Here is a 21,418-nt window from a genome sequence, read left to right on the forward strand (position 1 = left end):
ACATAATGGCATTTGAAAGGATAATTTACTCAAGAAATCACTTTTTTAAAAGGATATTTAAGTACTTTCTTAGAATACGGTTCTCAGAATTTAAGGTGTGAAAGAACTGCCAGGGAAACTTTTGGGAAATGTATATTCTGGGTTCTTACCATCAGAAATCTAGGTTTGAAGGCCCAAGGAATATGCAGATCTAAGGAGCACCCCAAATATTTCTGATATAAATGGATGGTACAGAGAGATCTTACTTCAAGAAATGCTAAGTGTAAACACTAGAAAAACATAAAGTTGACAGTTAGATGAATTAAAATCAGTTGAGTTGTTTAGTTCATTTTTCAATTTGAAGTTTTCTTGTTTGTGAAGACATAGACTTCTTTTTTGTTAAGGTGACAATTTTATAGACTCTTTAAAGGAAAAAATCTTGTTCCCTTCTCTCCCATCCTGTGCTAACTGGTGGATCAGATTATACATGCAATCCCTAGTGAGGAAATGGAGACAGCCAAGCTGTTCTTCTTTAAAGTTTAAAAAAAAAATCCTTTTTCACTATTTGATATCAATGCCAGTTAAAGTACACCCTACTTGCTAAGCCCACAGCCAGCCAAGGAAACATCTCCTCATAGTCCAGAGCTGTCATGGTAGACAGGCCCCCAGAAGGAATAAGTCCTCTGGGAGGACTTCTGGGAGGCCCCCAAAAGTTAAGAGTAAGTCCTGCCTGTGAATAGACTAAAGAATACCAGGTGGATTAAAGACTTAAACGTTAGACCTAAAACCATAAAAACTCCAGAAGAAAACCTAGGCATTACCATTCAGGACATAGGCATGGGCAAGGACTTCATGTCTAAAACACCAAAAGCAATGGCAACAAAAGCCAAAATTGACAAATGGGATATAATTAAACTCAAGAGGTTCTGCACAGCAAAAGAAACTACCATCAGAGTGTACAGGCAACCTACAAAATGGGAGAAAATTTTCACAACCTACTCATCTGACAAAGGGCTAATATCCAGAATCTACAATGAACTCAAACAAATTTACAAGAAAAAAACAAACAACCCCATCAAAAAGTGGGCGAAGGACATGAACAGACACTTCTCAAAACAAGACATTTATGCAGCCAAAAAACACATGAAAAAATGCTCACCATCACTGGCCATCAGAGAAATGCAAATCAAAACCACAATGAGATACCATCTCACACCAGTTAGAATGGCAATCATTAAAAAGTCAGGAAACAACAGGTGCTGGAGAGGATGTGGAGAAACAGGAACACTTTTACACTGTTGGTGGGACTGTAAACTAGTTCAACCATTGTGGAAGTTAGTGTGGCGATTCCTCAGGGATCTAGAACTAGAAATATCATTTGACCCAGCCATCCCATTACTGGGTATATACCCAAAGGACTATAAATCATGCTGCTATAAAGACACATGCACACGTATGTTTATTGCGGCATTATTCACAATAGCAAAGACTTGGAACCAACCCAAATGTCCACCAATGATAGACTGGATTAAGAAAATGTGGCACATATACACTATGGAATACTATGCAGCCATAAAAAATGATGAGTTCATGTCCTTTGTAGGGACATGGATGAAATTAGAAATCATCATTCTCAGTAAACTATTGCAAGAACAAAAAACCAAACACCGCATATTCTCACTCATAGGTGGGAACTGAACAATGAGAACACATAGACACAGGAAGGGGAACATCACACTCTGGGGACTGTTGTGGGGTGGGGGGAGGGGGGAGGGATAGCACTGGGAGATATACCTAATGCTTGATGACGAGTTAATGGGTGCAGCACACCAGCATGGCACATGTATACATATGTAACTAACCTGCACATAGTACACATGTACCCTAAAACTTAAAGTATAATAATAATAAATAAATAAATTAATAAATAAATTAATTAAAAAAAAAGAATACCAAGATACCACTTCTGAGGAAAAGGCAAATTCAAATGTTAGGGTTTCATTTGTGTAGACATAGTGCTTTCTTGACAAGAACTGATGAGCTTAACTAAGAATCCCTGCTTCAAATTCTTACTAGACCCAAGTCTCCTTTGGTTTCTTAGTAGAAGAGAGGCTAAAAGCAGAATTAGGATGGAAGAAAAGAAGCGAGAGTCTTGATTATTCAAAACAAAGATATTCTACATAATTGAGAACTGACTGTGCTCTTAATTGTAAACACATTTGTAATCGTTTTCTTGTTTTAATGCTGCTATGCCCTAATAAAGTGACTCTGTCTCTCCCTGTATGTTTGTGTGTGTGTATGTTTAGGAGCCCTCTGATGTTGTCAACTCTTTGGATTTGCGTGTGGACATCAGTCTGGAAAACCCTGGCACTAGCCCTGCCCTTGAAGCCTATTCTGAGACTGCCAAGGTCTTCAGTGTAAGTGCAGCTTATACTTCCTGGATTTAGACTGGCAAACAAAGTTTCACAGTCACTGCAATAGTGTCTGAAGGATACTTAGGATGCAGCCTGAAAATTCTTAATTTTCTAAATGAACTACAATTACATATGTGTAAAGTTCACTAACACTTAAGTTCCATGACAGCAGGGTTTTTTGTCTTTCTTGTTCACTGCTGTGTTTCCAGTCCCTAGAGCAGGACCTGGCCCATTGTATGTGTTCAATATATATTTGTTGAAGAAATAAATAAAAATAAAGTAAATGCCTTGTGCTCACACTCAAAAAATATTACCAATACATATAAAGCTGTATGTATAGCTGTCCCCGCCATAGACACTTCCATCTAGCTCCCCCTGTGCAAATGATTATCTTGAATTTTGTGTTTATTAATGCTTTTCTTTATTATTTTGTTAAACATTTATATATTCCTAGAACATTGTTTGGTTTTGTACTTTATGTAAATAGAATAATACTGTATGCATTCTTCTGTAATTTGCTTTTTCAACCCAAGAGCTAATGTATGGATCTTTTTTCCTTTTTCATAGATTCCTTTCCACAAAGACTGTGGTGAGGATGGACTTTGCATTTCTGATCTAGTCCTAGATGTCCGACAAATACCGGCTGCTCAGTAAGTTTTACTTTAAAGCTTGTTGTAAAATGTAGAAATAAAAGACACACTAGATTACTTTATTCAAATGCATGTTTATAGAGTTTTTCTACAAAAGCAACATTCATAACTAATAAAGACCTTTAAAAACTAAATTTCAATGTCTACCATCCACATAGGAGTAAAACAATAAGAAATACAAAATTATCTGTATTTAAATGGTTCCATTCCCTCTAATATAATAGCAATAAAGAACAAAATCCAATTGCATTTACTTATTTGTTGTCAGTATCATTTTGATGAAAAGATAGTTTATTACACAGCAATTTTCTCAGTATTCTAAGTTAAGTGTAAGGAGTTTAGTTTTTTAATGAGTGAAATTTTAAAATGCTGGCCTTTTTATTTAACAGTAATGGCTTTTCCCCCCTCCTTTTTACTTTTAACAGAGAACAACCCTTTATTGTCAGCAACCAAAACAAAAGGTTAACATTTTCAGTAACGCTGAAAAATAAAAGGGAAAGTGCATACAACACTGGAATTGTTGTTGATTTTTCAGAAAACTTGTTTTTTGCGTCATTCTCCCTGCCGGTATGTGATGAGACCCTGCGCTTACCTCCACCATGCTTCCTACTTATCGATCACTGTCTTCTCTATGTCCTCTGAGTTGTTTAAAGAAGCACCTTAACCCTCAGCATGATCAATCTGAACTTTGTGGCTTCCGACTAGTTAAACCGCATGAGAACATAGTCTGGCTCTATATCTAGATTCTGCTTGACAGCTTGGGTCAGTTTTTCCCTTATCCTGGGACTTGGCAGCAGTAGCCAGACACTCCCATAACTCTTCCTGAGCTATCAGTGTGATGAGGCTGCTGCATTCTGCACAGATGCGGTGCACTTGCTCTGAGACATTTGAGTCCCAAAGCTTAGCCTGAGCTTTGCAACTATGGTTGTTGCTGTGCCAAGATGATGCACGCCAGCAAAGCCAGCTAATCACATTGACTTGATCATTATACCAGGAGCACACTTGACCGTGAGTGCTCCCTGGTCCCTCCCTTACCACCAAATGATGAAGAAAAAAGGGAGAGAAGGAAAAGCTGAGATTTTCCAAATGAGCTATTTGATTAAAGGATTAAACAATGATTTCATTTAATTTAAAGTTAATGTGATCTTAATAGGCTTAGAGTTCTAAACCTTACCTGACCTTGGTGTTTAAACATCCTGTGCCAAGTGGCAACTACTTCTTTTAAAGGGGAAAAAAAAAACCTGAAGAAAACTAAAAAAAAAAAAAAAACCCTCAAATTACTTAAAATACAGACAAACACCAATATATGATTTTACTTTCTTCTCTTGAAAATGCTTCAAATAAATTGAAAGAAACATATTCCTAAAGCTAGCATTTCAAAATATTGAATTAAAGCTATTTGTGCATCTGAAATATAAAAACTATCATTTTTTTCTGGGGAAAAAATACAGTATTTAATCTTTTCTTTGTTTTGTTGGATGTCTTAGGTATCTTTAGGGTTAGCAATAAAAATAGTACATTAGCCACCTGGGCAGTATAAAATTTCAAGTCTTGAGGTATAATAATTTCGGTATGAACCACCCTTACTGCTAAAATGCCACTGTACCTTTTTTACCAGGTGCGTGCATACACACGCAAATGTTATATGCCAATTGATCATTGTTGTTTCCTTGGTCTTGTTCAGGTTGATGGGACAGAAGTAACATGCCAGGTGGCTGCCTCTCAGAAGTCTGTTGCCTGCGATGTAGGCTACCCTGCTTTAAAGAGAGAACAACAGGTACAACTTGCATTTCATCCTCCAATCCATACAAGCCCTCCTCAGCACATATGCTAATTTACCAACATAACATCTTGCTATCATAATTTGATAGGCATCACAAAATAACTGGCTGCATACTTAGGGGAAGTTTTCAATATCTAAATGTTTTCTTTAAATTATTAATAAAAATGGGATTTTCTCCATGCAATTCATTCCAAAAGGTACACATAATATGGAAAGTTCTTTTTGTCTAAATATGTTGAGCAACATTGGTCAAAGCACTATACACAGAGTCACAGAGATCATTTATTAACCCCTAGTAACAAGTTTCACATCAGCTCAAAGCTTCCAAATTCAGACAGGTATATATGCCTGGATAACTTACATGTGTCACTTGGAAGTCAAGCTTCTCTAATTCTAATGTGAGGCATAGTAAAACAAGGTGGACAAATAAAGATATTCCACAAATTTGAAAGCTTAAGGTATATAAAATTCAGAATCAAATTTGAGTGAGTTTACTTTTATGAGAAACATTTTTTTTCACGTTGGCCTCTGAGTATGAAGCATCATAGACTGAGAAATTTTAATTTTGTCTGTAGGTGACTTTTACTATTAACTTCGACTTCAATCTTCAAAACCTTCAGAATCAGGCGTCTCTCAGTTTCCAAGCCTTAAGGTAAAACATAATGAAGTCATGAATGGAGTGATGGATAGCTTTATATTTCTCTTTAAGTAATTTCCTAATGTTTCTTTCTATAGTGAAAGCCAAGAAGAAAACAAGGCTGATAATTTGGTCAACCTCAAAATTCCTCTCCTGTATGATGCTGAAATTCACTTAACAAGGTAGGTGAAGCAGTGGGTAACCTGCTATCACTGACACCAACTCTAGATCAGAAGATTTTTGGCTCATGGCTAAAGAAGTCCTCTGTATGCTCATTCTTAACTGAAGAATTTGAATTAAAATTCTTGTCAACTAAAACAAGTCCACAGACATATTGGTCCCTAGGAAAACCTTGAGTGACTCGTTAGGCTTATTAAACTAATGAGAGTAGCCCAGAAAGGCAGAGAAAGATCCCTGTAGCCACACATCACAGGCACACTCCACATTGCAGGCCCTCTGAGTAGCTGCAAACATTCTCAAAATATTGAAACAGAACTCTCAAAGGTCCTGAGAGTTGTCTTCACTTTCTTCTCACTGCCTGCTTCCCATTGTATATGAGCTCTCAAGCAGTATCCCCATTCCTGGACATTGAAGCCCCAAGCACAATGTTTTGCATATAGTAGGTCCACAATAAATATTGAATCTAATCACAGTTTGAATATTCAGATATTAGAACTAGATCAAGTCTAGTTTCTGAGTGAAAAATTCCTAACATATCAGATTAGGGTTTTCTTCCAGCAAGGAGGAAATGAGGTTTTTTCCAAAGGAAGTTATCCATAAAGAAATGCTTTGTTCCCTGTTTTTACCTGCCCAAAGCAAGCAAACCTGAGAGCAGTGGTGTAAACGTCACTGGTTGATACAGGCTGTCTTTAATTGTTCAGAGGGACAGGTGTCTTGGTAAGTGGGTAACACACAAATTTCACAGGTTCTAATAGGTTGATATCACTTTAACTCACACTTAGAAGTAAGGTGAGTTCATGGCACAGACAAACTGGAACACAGTTGTGCAGGTGCGCTGGGCACAGGTGATGCCCTCCTACAGGCCTGGGAACCAGAGTTCTCTACCTGGTGAAGCAATAGGACAGCTTCCCAGCACAGATCAATGACCCCTGAATAGCACACTGCAGCACTTTCCCAAGAAATCCAGTGACAGCAGGTTTGTCTAACTTCTACCACATCACTCCAGCCCCTAAGAGCATGGAATCTGTAGATCATCCAATAGCTCTCTGAGCAAAAACAAAAAGGAAAATATGTCATCATGTCTAGAGCTTGAGCCAAAGAGCAAAGATGAAAAGAATGCTTCTGTATCAAGTGAGTTGCAAACAGCACAAGCAGAAACAAAATTCAGTCCAAATAATACATCTCTGAAAAAGTCATCAGTAACTGCAGACTTCAAAGGATCCCCACTTGCTAAAATAAGAAATTGGAAACAAATGCAACCAACCCAAATTGATGTTACCACATTACCTGAATTTTTTCCTTCTTATATTTGGTCCTTTCTTCTAAATATTTTTTGTCAATACAGTCTTTTTATTATTCTAATTTCCTACAATGGCCAATATTTTCCCAGATATTTAAGAATGAAATAAATATAAGATTGAAATGAGACTTTACTTTTACTAATTATCATTTTAGGCAGGTATTTTTGTAATGGCAATTTGAATTCAAATGTATTCTAATGTTCTTTAAAATATATCCTCAAAAAAATTAATGTAGAGAATTATAAAGAACAAAAGTTAAAATGAGTCCTAGTCCTACTACCTAGAAAACCCAAACATTAGAGAAAGATACACAGTGAGAAGTCATCCCTCCCCACCTTCCCTAGTGCCACTCCCCATAAGAGACTAACAAGACTGTTTTCAGAATATCTTCCAGATACAGGGTTGCTTGTCTACCAGGATATATGCATGTAACACACACATACACATATATATACACACATGTGCACATTTTATTACCCAAAAGGAATGATAAAACACTCTTCTGTACCTTGCATTTTACATAATCTTAGAAAAGTTTTCATATGAGGACATACAGATCTAACTTATTCCAGTCCTGGCTGGATCATAATTTATGTAACCAATTCAGTATTAACAAGATATTTGGTTGTTTTGCATTTTTATTTTGTTTTGTTTAACCATCATAAGCAATGCTGCAAAAAAATTAACAAACATCTTTGCAAACTTTTGGAAAAAATCCTACACAATAACTTAGTGTATTTCTTAGCAACAACTTTGATACTGTATAACTGTACAGTTATATTGTAAAAAAATGATGCGTAGAAATAGCAATAATAGTATTATTTCTGAAGCAGGATCACCCTGAGTATAGATAATTACCATTATAAATATATTGATCAACACTTAAGTAGCTTAAGGAACACTTAAGTAACAAATGGAAAAGTGTCAGATCTCTTTAAAATGCAAACGCAGACCATATTAATTTAGAAATTGGCCCCATTTAGGATCTCACACAAAGATCTTCTGGAAGGCATAGGAAATAATTCATGCACACACATTCAAGCTTTCTGTTTCAAATCCTAGTCAGTTTTCCCATTTTCCATGTCAGGCTGACAAATCATTGTTTCCTCTCATATATAACCTTGAGAAATACATCCACTCAAGTCTCCCTATGACATATTTTCCTTTTAAGGATATGGAAAAAAATCATTAAGGCATAAAAGAGGGAAAGACAAGGTTTTAGTAAAGAAACCCAAAAAATTCTACTTCAGAAAATGTCCACCCCAAGTTTTTAAGAAATAGAATCAACATTCTATAATTAACGTAAATTGTCCAGTGGGAATAAATGGAAAGGATATGCACAGTGTTCTCAGACCCCTACCCTCACCACTCATCCCCTAATCCTCCACCCAAAGAAGGTACCCTGGTTGGAATCCCACCTCAGAGCCCCAGAAATGAGTGAGGAGAGGGGAGGTCCCCAGTTTCATTCTAGTCTGAGTGGTCCTATGAGGGTTTCTCTGATCTCATTATCACTTTGCTTGCAGAACTTAGTTGGCAATCTTAAGCAAAGAAGTTAAGATCAATCTAGTGGCTTTAGGTCCAAAATACTAAAACCTCTGGGTCAGCCATCTTAAAGGTGGTCTCTACACTAATGGTGGAAACAGATTTGACCAACCCCATTCAGACCCAAACCATTTGAATTGGTTTGCAACTGAAGAAGGATAGGAAGAATGAATAATACAGGCATCCGGTAATGAACACTGAAGGAGCTCAATACCCTATTATTATATTTTAGCCACATCAAAGTGAAAACCCCTGGCTTATAAATCCATTCATTCAACCAACAAGTACTGATTGTCTACTATGTTAACATACTAGTCAATATAACAGTAATCTTGGGAAGACTTCTACTATCAATTCTAAAGTAATACTTTTGTACTTATTTAGAAACTTGACAATTGGTAGACATGTAATGCACAAACTCTTAGCAGAAAATCCACAAAGAAATATGTTTTGAAAGAAATTTATGTTAGTCTTAGAAACATACATTGGACCATAAGCCCATAGGCAAGCATTTCTTTTTATTTGGTGCTTTTGTAACTAAAAGTAAAATTTACTTTAACCTAAGCTATAAGATACTTAAATAAAAGAAATATTAACCTTCAAGAACAAAAGCAAACTAAAATATTTGGCTTTACAAACATCATCCAACAGATCTACCAACATAAATTTTTATGAAATCTCTTCGGATGGGAATGTTCCTTCAATCGTGCACAGTTTTGAAGATGTTGGTCCAAAATTCATCTTCTCCCTGAAGGTTGGTAAGCCTGTCATAAGGATGGCAAATCCAGGAGAAAGTGAGAAGAAAAAAATGAGTCTGGAAATAAAAGGAGAAAGTAAAAAGAAATTGAAATAGATCCGTGGTTCTCAAACTTGGGTGTGCATTAAAATCACCTGGAGGAATTGTGAAAACACAGATGCTGGGCTTTATCTCCAGGGTTTCTGATTCAGTAGGTCTAGGGTGGGCCTACACATTTGCATATCTAACAAGCTCCCAGGTGATGCTTATGCTGCTGGTCCAGGTGCCATACTTTGATAACCAATAGGCTAGATCTAGATAGGTAAACAACTGGGCTTTGTGCATAGTTATGTGTCTTGGGTAAGGGATAATTGATATATTTTGAAGGCAAATGTTCAACATTAACCAACAGAGCATTACTATAAAGGAAGATATTGCTGTGGGTAAGTCTTTGGCATATAATTATTATGCCAATTTATCCTCAGAGACTACTTCTGTTTGAGTTTACCATTTGTATACAAATCTGTACAGTAATACTAGGTAGTATCTAAAAATATTTTTGAACCAAATTCTATTTACTATTAGTAAGCGATTATTAATCTAAAGATTACTACCAGTTAAAGATAAATTAATTTGTGAAAGAATAACTATTTTATATTGTAATTAAAATTAAAGAAATTTTGGAAAGTAAAAAGAATTTATCCACTATCCTAAGCCAATACCATTTTATTTTTGTTCATTTCTCACTCGTTTGTTACATGGTTGCAACTCTGCAATTTTGTGATAAAAAAAATCTTTAGAAGAATCTTTATGATCTAGATACTATAATAGAATTTATAAAATATGGATGGTATTTGGCAACTACATTCTTTAACGGGGCATCTATTCAATTCGCGGTAATAACATTCATAGAGTGTGTAATAAGTATACACCAGCCATGGTATCAAGTGCTTTACATATGTTATCCCATTTAGTTCCCAGATCAGTTATGACCTTGGTATTATTATTCCCAGGGATGTTATTTAAAATATTTAAATAACCAGTAGGGTATGAGCCCTGGCCAATTAGAACAGAAACCCCAACCCATGAGAACAGATGCTATACCAGTGCCCTGTGCCAGCACATACCTACTGAATTTCTGATCATCTTTATTTTACAAATAAGAAAAGCATAGAGAGGTCAATTTCCTTGCCCAAGCCACACTGCTAATCAGCAGCAGACTGGGACACAACACCCTGGCAGCCCAGCTCCACAGATGGCATTTTTAACCATTTATACCACATGTCTCACAAAGTCACAAATTACTTACCCATTAACATTGTAGATGTTGAGTTTTTTTTCCATTGAGCCATTTATGCCTAGTGTTCCATTATTGGAACACTAAGCATGTGGGAGTTACTTATATCCTACTGCTCAAGGTCATTGCCAAGGTATGATTGAAATTTCAAAAAAATTGCAACCTCAGGCATAAATGCATTTTAAGAGGTGAGACACAGAGACCTGAAGTGTGACTATAAAGTGATGGCTTTCATTTGGACTCAATCTTACTACCTCGTAGTTGCCCTTCATCAACACAGGGGTTACTGGTGAATTTCCTTGCATCATGTACATCCTGTTGCAGTACTGGCACATTTTATTCTCTATATAGGTAACAACAGGAAGTGTTCCAGTAAGCATGGCAACTGTAATCATCCACATCCCTCAGTATACCAAAGAAAAGAACCCACTGATGTACCTAACTGGGGTGCAAACAGACAAGGTAAAGATACAAAATTGCCTAAAAAAATGTGTACTTTCAAGATGTAAATAACCCATGAGATTAGGGCGATCATGTCTGACATTTTACAGATGGGAAACAGACGGTAACTCCTATGCAGCCCAGGTGCCAACTGACTAGCAGTTAATTTCATATTAGAAGAAGAATATTGTTACAAGAAAACAAATGGCTGAGTCTAGGGAATAGTGGGTGGCAGAAATTATTCCAAAAACCCCATTTTGTCCTGGTGAAGATCTGACTTTGACAGGCCCTGTGAAGGCTGGGAGGTAAGAGGCTGGACCTTTATGGGGAGCATAGCAGGTCTTCACAGCTGCAATAAGGAGCTGGTCTTCAAGCAGCCAGCCTGGACTTTCTCCTGGTAATACTCAACCCTGGCTGTTCATTTTAATCCCTCTGTTCACTCTTTTAAATAACAGTGCCCAGACCTAACCCAGGCAATTAAATCAGAATCTCTAGGGATAAGATTCTTACACCAGGGTTTTTCTTTAACCACCGCCACTCCATCCACCCCGTGGTTCTAACACGCAGCCTGGGCTGAGAAGCGCTGCTCTAGCCAAACCCCTTGACATTGGCTCATCTTCATTCCAACAGTTGTATTATTCAACAGTTGTATTATTTCTGTAGTGTGCATAGGGGGCTACGGAAAAATCAAAATCCTAAAATGTTCCAGAGAAAATTACCCTGAATTATTCACAGTGTTTAGCTATTGCAGATTTGCCTCATCATATGTGGGCTATAAGAACCTAGCCCACCTCATCAGTTCACATCACGAGCATTTAAATACTTCATGTTCACCTAGAGATTATATGAAGTGTGGCCAGGTCAGCGGCGTTGAAAGAAGCCTAACAGCCCTTCCCAGGCCCCTACAAGTGACAGTAGGATTTCCTAACGTGTTGAAAGGAACATCATAAACTGTTTTGCTTCTGCAGTCTGATCGGGTGTTCTTCTTTTATAGGCTGGTGACATCAGTTGTAATACAGATATCAATCCACTGAAAATAGGACAAACATCTTCTTCTGTATCTTTCAAAAGTGAAAATTTCAGGCACACCAAAGAATTGGTGAGGACAAGTTAACGTGTGAAAGCGCCCCTCATTCATTTATTTCACCTGTGATCAGGACGCTGCTTTTCTCCTACCAGCTGATATCATAGAGCTTTCTTATTTTGCCTTTGATGCTTACATGAGTCAAGATTTAGAAAATATTAGGTTGGTGCAAAAGTAAATATGATTTTGAAACCCGCAATTACGTTTGCACCAACCTAATATGTGGTCAAATCTAGGTTACTGGAATTATTTTATGCCACTTCTTATAAAATATAAGTTCCAGACTTCAGGACATCAGAAAAACTCATGTGAAGCTATTGTGTTTATGCATTGTGCACTTTGGAAACAAGGCAAAGAGCTGTGAAGGAACTGGGTGTGTGCTACAGAGCAGAAGCCCCTTAAATCCCCCTTCCACATAATACTTACGTTTTTTATTTAGCTGTGAAATATGCTGCTGCACTTCTCTGTTTTTCAATATTTTGTTATTTCCTGTTCTCAAGCTATGCCTGCTTCTTTGGGAAAGAGACTAGTCTAGCGTCTGGCATGGTGCTTGGCACATATTAAATATTCAAATAAAGTAAACCTTTAGTAAGCAATAACTCCTAAACAAACCTCAGCTCTCCCCTGTGAACAATATTGGAATTCTCCTGGTTTTCTTTGATTGCAATTGTTTTATTTTGCGAAGGATGGGGAAAACAGGAAACCTGTTCTATTCTTTTATTAAAAGAATAAAATTATTTCTTTTAATGTGTATTAATCTACAAGTAGGTAAATGCATGCTGTAACAGAAGTGGGCCATGCTACCTTTTGGCCTTGAACATAGGCCAATATGTCATAGATTTTCAATTAATCACTTCATTTTTTAATGCAGTTTTACATTCATGGAAGAATTGAGTAGAAAGTACAGAAATTCCCATATACCCCCTGTCCCACACAGCCTCCCCCACTATCAAAATCCTGCACCAGAGTGGTATATTTGTCACAATCGATGAAACTACATTACTATATCATGATCAACCAAAATCCATAGTTTACATTAGGGTTCACTCTTGGTGTTGTTAAAATCCATGCTGCGGAATTTGACAAATGTAAAATAACATGTATCTACCACTATAGTATCATACAGTGTATATTCACTGCCCTACACATCATCTGTGCTCTGCTTATTCATCCCGCCCGCCCCACTAGCCCTTGGAACCACTGAGCCTTTTTCTGTCAACTTTTTTAAAAATCTAGGGAGTCTATAATTAGGTTTAATGACAAATTGTAGTACATTTTGTATATGTTTAATAATTTATTTAACTAGTACATTGTTGATAAACAAGTTACAGTTTGGGGGGTTTGGTTTTTAGGTTTTTTTACTCTTAGAAATAGTAGTGCAACAAACAGGCTTGGGGTACTTTGTTCCACACATTGCTGATTATCTCCTGAGGCTATCTATACAGACAGGAAATGGATGGGGTAAAGGGTGTGCACTTGGTACATTTTGAGATATAGTCCCACAATCCCTTGAAGGAGGGCAGGAGAGTTAGAACTACTAATAGCTCATGAGATTGCCTGTTTCCCTAGGTGTGTCCCAGCACTGAGTTTTATCTAGCTTTGAAATTTTAGCATTTATTTTTAACTCCTACTAACTTGCTCTCTCTTTTACCTTTGACTCAATACTATAAGAACTGCAGAACTGCTTCCTGTAGTAATGTTACCTGCTGGTTGAAAGACCTTCACATGAAAGGAGAATACTTTATTAATGTGACTACCAGAATTTGGAACGGGACTTTTGCATCAGTAAGTATCAGTTTTATTTGTTAGATTTATCAATAGCAAGGAAACGTAAGTCTGCACTGACAAGTTCTTCCCCTTTGACAAAATAAGTATTCTGGCTAATGTCTGCAATGGCCAAATAACCCAGAGCATTTTACCCTGAAAGGCAGCACACTTCCATCCCTTTCCAATGCTCATCCAATTTGGCAGTGCCTCAGAGTCATCTGGGATACTTGTGAAAGGGTCTGTTTCTCAGACTCCATGCGACCTACCACATCAATGGGAATGGTGTCGAGGTCATCTCTGCGGCCCTGGGCTACAAGGGGCAGCCTGCTTTGTCACCCTCTAGGGGTTCCCCCACTCTCCATCTTCCCAGTCTCCTCTGCCACACCCAAATCAAAATGTCTGCGTCTCTGTCTCACTCCTTGAGCTCTCAGTTAATTGTATGATTGATCTCAAACCACCTAGTAGATGAATCTAGCATAAAGATATGTCTTCCCATATTACAGCCAGGTCATCACCCTGCTCTCCTGTTTTACCCTTTCCCTGTTGGGAGAGCCCAGTGGGCACATGACTTTCTAAATCATCTCAATCCCCATGAAAGTTTGAAGAAAAAGCCAAAACAATGTCATTGTTTTTTTCCATATGGCAACTGTGAGTCTGCTCTAGTGATATTTGCTTTCAGCAGGGATTTTGGTAGCCAGAATTTCAGTCTGGCATGAAAAAATATAAGGATAGACAGGCCTTCTTAAACTGGACTGCTTGTGTGGCTAGCATTCCTTTTACTGACATGGGCTCCAATTGAGGAAGAAAAACAGAAATTAGTCTGAAACCTCCTGGGGATCTTTGTAGCTCTTACTAGATTTTTTTTTCTTTTTAACAAATAAATGAGTTCCCAAGGTGCTTACAACCAAACGCTACTCATTTTTTTTCTTTTTACCATTTCATGAGCTCTCCAATAAACCCACTTCCTGCTAGAGAGTTTTGTAAAACCGGAGGACTCAGCACCCTCCAAACTCATCCCTGCAGTCAAATATAAGCAATATTCTTGGATAAAGACATAGAAGAAAATGGAATAGTAAAAGTTAGAAAAAAATGCAGAATTGGGGGAATGGGGAAATGAGGAGTTGAATATTTCTTCTGGCTTGCCTGCCTGCTTTTACTTTGTTTTCTTGTTAGTTGCATTTGCTTTCAAGCCTTCAGGACAATTCTAGGTCCTTTAAGATGTGAAGCATGCTGTTAGTTGTACCGCCTTCCCAGCTGCTTCAGTGTGGTGCTCAGTTTTGCTCCATTGGTTCTTGGCTCCTTGGATTTGAGGAACAAATGTTTTCATAGCAAATTTTGCCAACTGGAAGGAACACTGACTGTTGCACATCAAAATGCACACATGCCAGCTCTGTAAAACACATTTGGATTTTCTTGAGTTTAAGACTACATCACTTTAACTGTGAAACGTTTTAAAGTACCTTCCCAACGATCTTCAGAAGCAGTTTATTTCTGGGAGTAAACTTCCTAGAAAGTGTAGTATTTATGCTGCTTTAATGTGGCTATGGTGGTTAAACTAAGAAAACACCCTTGAGATTTCAAGGTATGTCAAGTGACATACAAGGATTGGTGTCAAGTCCTACATATCTTCCACCTTCATGAAAAGTCAAATGTTTATCCTCACCTTGCTTCCAGCAATTTAAGCAGCAAAGTGGATGTTTCTCAGACCACTTAGGAGATCCAGTCTGAAATATGGATCTCATTTCCTGTATTTGAACCCATTAATGCACTGCCTTTTGTTGCTAACCTTTCTCTGACGTAGTGCAAGGCAACTTAACATTTCAAGTAATTTCACTACAAAGTGATTGATCAGGCCTCCAAATTGATGATAGAGTTGCTGCCATTTGTAAGGAGAAGCCTTGTTGAATGCTAGCAGGTGCGTTACTTCACTCTCCAGATGTGTGTGGCATGCTTACCTCTACTTGTTAACCCTGCAGGATATTGTATGCCTGTGAGAAGGGCCTATTTTGAGAATGCTATAAGAAAAATTCTTTCATCTTTAGTCTTTGGGGATTATGAAACCAGCATTTACTTAACTGCCGCTTTTTTTCTTAAACTTAAACCATCATCAATACTCTTAATGTTTCCCCCAATAATATGTTTAAGAGACTGGTGAGCATGGTTAATTTCTGATCCAATCATCTATCTTGAGAAAATTAACAGTAACCAGAGACCGAGCCAGTGGAAAGGAAATAAATTGCTTAGTTTTTGGAAATACATTCTTTCCGGATCCCAGATATTGTTTAGCAAATTACCTCATAGAGTATGTCCCATAATGTGCCCTAGTAACCAGAAAAACTGAGTCCTAGTAGCCACAGCATGTGAAAGCAGCTCTAACATCTAAGCGCAAGTGCTGCATTCTGCTTCACAGTAGCATCAGACCTAATGTAGAGAAAATAGTGAAATATACATATCAATAATGTTTCTATTGAAAAAATAGACCTTTTTTTCCCCCCCCCCAGACAGAGCCTTGCTCTGTTGCCCAGGCTGTAGTGCAGTGGCTTGATCTCAGCTCACTGCAACCTCTGCCTCCTGGGTTCAAGTGATTCTCCTGCCTCAGCCTCCTGAGTCGCTGGGATTACAGGTGCCCACCACCATGCCCGGCTAATTTTTTATATTTTTTAGTAGAGTCGGGGTTTCGCCATATTGACCAGGCTGGTCTTGAACTCCTGACCTCAAGTAATCTACCCGCCTCAGCCTCCCGAAGTGCTGGGATTACAGATGGGAGCCACTGTGCCCGGCTGAAAACTAGGCTCTTTTTCTGTAACTAGATGGAGGAATGAATGTAAAGTTATTTCGAATTAGTAAGTTACCAGTGACATCAGCACAAAATATCCTTCCTATATACCTGCCCCAAATTAAGTATTATTTGATAGAAACACTTAGGAAATCTGAAGTTATACTGATGTGATATAACAAGCTGAAAGGTTCAGGGCCATGGGTGGTCAAGTGCACTTTTAAACACTATCATTTTACACACATGTACCCAGGAGGAAAATTCTCTTCCCTTTTAAATGTTGGTTTTCCATTCCATTGTGTGACTTATTCAGGTAAGTATACAAAGATGCCAAGTTTACAATTTTCTCTCATGTCACAAACTTATTTTTTAAAAAATCTGAACTATGATCTTCCCAGTTAAAAATATTCATTTTAAAATCCTCGCCTTTCAACCCAGTTCTCAAGTTCAGATCTCCTCAGGGAGATATTTTAACCTACTCATGTCTGGATCCCACCCCAGAGAGCTGATTTGTGGTGGCAAGGTGCAGGCAGACATGTATTAAAATTACCCCAGGTATTTCTGACGGGCAGTCCTATTACACAGCACTGGTTTAAGCACACACAGATTCTGGACGGGTCTTCAGAACCATTTGCTCTTGTCACATTCTACCAGGAAATAAATACATAAATCATAAGCATGCCAACTTCGCTGCATTTGCTGCTGCTAGGATAAAACACATTCCTTATTCTTATCTTCCAGTCAACGTTCCAGACAGTACAGCTAACGACAGCTGCAGAAATCAACACCTATAACCCTGAGATATATGTGATTGAAGATAACACTGTTACGGTGAGCATATCACACCCTTCCCTGTGAGCCTCAGGGTCTGTGATGGCATTCCATTTCTAAAAGCCTGGAATAGTCGCTCTTCTTACCTACATGTATGTAGAAGTATCTTACTAAAACTTTAAAGATCTGATGTTTATTATGTTGAGATTTTGGCTAGGGTGTGTGCTACTTAAAAAGTTCAGTGATACACTTGCCTTCCTCCATGCCCCCCACCCATGGCAGCAAAGCTGGCTTTCCTAGAAGTGGTGATCCAGTGAGAAGTACAACAAAAGGGGCTCTATGTTCTTTGGGACTTCATGGTGTCTCTTCTCATGACTAAGCCAGCAGCACCAGTTCTTCCTTTCTCCTCCTGCTTACACAAAATGGTCTGGAGCTTAGGCCACGAAACCTAATCATGCTTATTTAAATCATAAATTGTATTTTGAAAAATTTTTAAAGAAAGGTACTGAAGCATGCTTAATAAACAATGCATTTATTAGAGGGTTTTTAAAAATAGTTCTCCTTACAAGTAGACACTGACACTGTGTGGCATGTCCATTCATTAGATCTTACATTCTGGAGGACTATAAATGCTCCCCTTGATTAAAAAAAAAAAAGCTTTTACAGAGAAATGTACTTTCACAGAAAACAAAGGCTCTCTGTTCTAAGAGCTGGCATGAGATAATTTTCCTCTGCACTGACTCTCTGGTTAGAATATGCCATGTTTAGATACAGTGGGATTTCCATGCCCAGCTAATCTGCTGGCAGAGCCCTGAGCATTTTCCTCCCAGTGCTTGTGTTAGGAGTTGAAAGCCAGTTTAAGAGTCTGCCCCCAAGGCCAGCTTGGCAGTTGGCCTCAGTCCACTGCTCTGGCTTGGTCAAAAAGTTATGGCCCCATGAACTATGGGCCTCCTCACTCCATGCCTAAGAGTGAAGCTCACAGCACTGGGGCCCTACTCTTGTCCAAGGGAAAATGATTCCACACAACAGAGCACACTTCTCTGCCTCTGGTTTAGGAGCCTCAGTGAAAACCTACACCCTCTCTTCAGAGACTGGGGCCTGGAAAATCAGAAATAGAGCCAAAGGAAATGCAGACTTCAAATTTAAAATGCTATGAACTTAGCATAGGGGAGAAGTATTATAGATTTTTTTTAAAAGCTCATTTTAGAAAAACAGTGTTCAGACAATATGTGAAACTCTACTGAAGACTTTTTAGAAAGCAGTATTAAATATATTAATTGGAAATTCAAATGAACAATTTTAATAAATCCATTAGATTCTTCTTTTATTGGTTTTCTCTGAGCAATACTAATAAATAACAGAAGCCAATTACTAGGTGCAAAAGTAATTGTGGTACTTGCCATTAAAAGTAAAGAAAGCCTGGGCGTGGTGGCTCAAACCTGTAATCCCAGCACTTTGGGAGGCCGAGGCGGGCGAATCACCTGAGGTTGGGAGTTCGAGACCAGCTTGGCCAACATAGTGAAACCCTGTCTCTACTAAAAATACAAAAATTAACTAGGTGTGGTGGTGCATGCCTGGAATCCCAGCTACTCAGGAGGCTGAAGCAGGAGAATTGCTTGAACCTGCGAGGCAGAGGTTGCAGTGAGCTGAGATTGTGCCACTGCACTCCAGCCTGGGTAACAGAGAGAGACTGTCTCAAAAAAAAAAAAAAAAAGTAAAGAAAAAGTACTTTTAATGGCAAAGACTGCAATTACTTTTGCACAAGCCTAATATTACTCAGCTGTGTCTATAAAAAATTTTTTAATCTAAACAATAATTTGGATAAATTTTTGAATAAGGTATCTAACCTAAATAATAACTTCACATGTTCCTAAGTATCTGTTACATTTATTTGAATGCCTGGCCCACTTAAAAATCTGATCCACAAAATGCTATAGTCATGGGTCCATAGAGATCCGTGGTTCCCTGGGTTAGAAAGCTGTGGAAAAGACAGAAGTAGGCTTACGACTGTCATTAAGCAGTGAGCTACAAGAATTTATCATCACTTTATTCATAAATTTATAAAGCCTTACATTTTAGCTCTTGAAGATACAAATGAAAGGAAATACAGTCACCAAGGCCAGTTGCAAGTTTAGCCCAGCCCATAAATTTATGACAAAAAGTAGCTCATCTGCCATTGCAATTTAATGTTAAATCAAGTAAATAAAACACATATTATCCTCTTCTTTTGCTTCTAAATATAGCTCTTTAGGAATATTTTATAAAGAGAATGCTTGAGACACTTTCCCCAATTAATTAAATTTCCCCTAATTAATTAAAAACGGAATATATAGTTTTACTGTTAAAACTCAGGGCAGCCATTCCATTACAGCATCTCAAAGATTGCCAGGAAGCAGATATAAAGAATCCTAAGTAGCCTCAAGGACAACGTTCCCACTGAAAAGGTCAACTTGACCCTTGAGATATTATTTCTACTTTTTCAACAATATCAACTTGGAATGAGGATTAAATGAAACTAGTATTTTAGACACCCAATACAAAGCTGTTGTTTCATCACCATGAAGTTGGGTTAAAGAGTTTCTTCGACTCCCCTCCCCAAAGCTGTTTGCTTTCACTTGATGATGCTTTCACTTCATTTGAATGTATGCCAGAAATGGAAGTTTCTATTTCATAAGTAAAATAAGCATCTGAGATTGTCAGGCATGATGTAGCCACAAGACACTGATGTAGTTAAAGCAGAGAAACTAGAAAAGTTGTATTTTTTAGCTGGTTGGACTTTGCAGGAGGACTTTCTCTAAAATTATTCTGACAATGTTTGAGATACGCCATCATGAGCAAGTCATGTCACCTTTCTAGAGCTGTAGACCTTCACTTACAGAATTAGAGAATTGGACTAGACCATCTCCCCACTTTTTTGTGGTATTAAAATAACTCAACTGTGAACTTACGTTTCCAGATTCCCCTGATGATAATGAAACCTGATGAGAAAGCCGAAGTACCAACAGGAGTTATAATAGGAAGTATAATTGCTGGAATCCTTTTGCTGTTAGCTCTGGTTGCAATTTTATGGAAGGTAAGAAAAGCTTCATATTTTAAAATACAGGGCTCCTGAAGGCCAGCCTTGAATTTGCTTACGAAACATCAACCTCAGGTTTTATATGGTACCTTCTCTATCACAAGGAGAAAAGAAATGCAAGTTTGTTTACAATTTCTTACTCATGTCATTAAAAACAACCAGTATGGATTTTTACTTCTTTTAAACCTTCCTTTTATCCATAGCCCTGAATGTTTTGCTCAGCTTCAAATAAGTAGAAGCTGAAAAATGTAGCTTTATGCAATGCAGCTGAGCTCTCTGGATATAAATTTCCTTCTAGCAGGTGATAGATATCAGGTCATCAGTCTGCACACCTTCAGATCCTCAGGGATTCCCACAGGTGCGTCAGAGGAGGTGGGCAGCCAAGGCGGTCAGAGGCACCTTACAAAATAAGCCACAGGTGGTAACATTCTTATATCATCACCTTTACAGCTCGGCTTCTTCAAAAGAAAATATGAAAAGATGACCAAAAATCCAGATGAGATTGATGAGACCACAGAACTCAGTAGCTGAACCAGCAGACCTACCTGCAGTGGGAACTGGCAGCATCCCAGCCAGGGTTTGCTGTTTGCGTGAATGGATTTCTTTTTAAATCCCATGTTTTTTTTATCATGTCGTAGGTAAACTAACCTGGTATTTTAAAACTGCAGGTCAGTTTGGAATGAAGAAATTGTGGGGGGTGGGGGAAGTGTGAGGGGCAGGTAGGGAAATAATGGGGAAAATACTTATTTTATATGATGGGGAAAAAAAATAATCTTTAAACTGGCTGGCCCAGAGTTTACATTCTAATGTGCATTGTGTCAGAAACATGAAATGCTTCCAAGCATGACAACTTTTAAAGAAAAATATGATACTCTCAGATTTTAAGGGGGAAAACTGTTCTCTTTAAAATATTTGTCTTTAAACGCAACTACAAAAGTGGAAGTGCCTGATATGTAAGTACTTCCACTTGTGTATATTTTAATG

The 21,418-nt window shown here is 38.0% G+C and overlaps 1 protein-coding gene across 1 annotated transcript in view; it reads left to right on the forward strand.

Annotated features, from left to right (window-relative positions):
• ITGA2 (integrin, alpha 2 (CD49B, alpha 2 subunit of VLA-2 receptor)) overlaps positions 1–21,203 on the forward strand; it is a gene marked incomplete at its 5' end in the record, with an annotated part of 111,168 nt that extends 89,965 nt beyond the window's left edge. The window contains 13 exon segments of the mRNA NM_001133288.1: positions 2,286–2,396; positions 2,961–3,043; positions 3,469–3,610; positions 4,728–4,820; positions 5,402–5,478; positions 5,562–5,645; positions 9,138–9,240; positions 10,871–10,981; positions 11,955–12,059; positions 13,716–13,829; positions 17,329–17,418; positions 20,315–20,431; positions 20,885–21,203.
• Positions 21,204–21,418: the final 215 nt, after the last annotated feature.

The sequence above is a fragment of the Pongo abelii genome, chromosome 4 (genome assembly GCF_028885655.2).
Source record: "Pongo abelii isolate AG06213 chromosome 4, NHGRI_mPonAbe1-v2.0_pri, whole genome shotgun sequence".
NCBI classification, from domain to species: Eukaryota; Metazoa; Chordata; class Mammalia; order Primates; family Hominidae; genus Pongo; species Pongo abelii.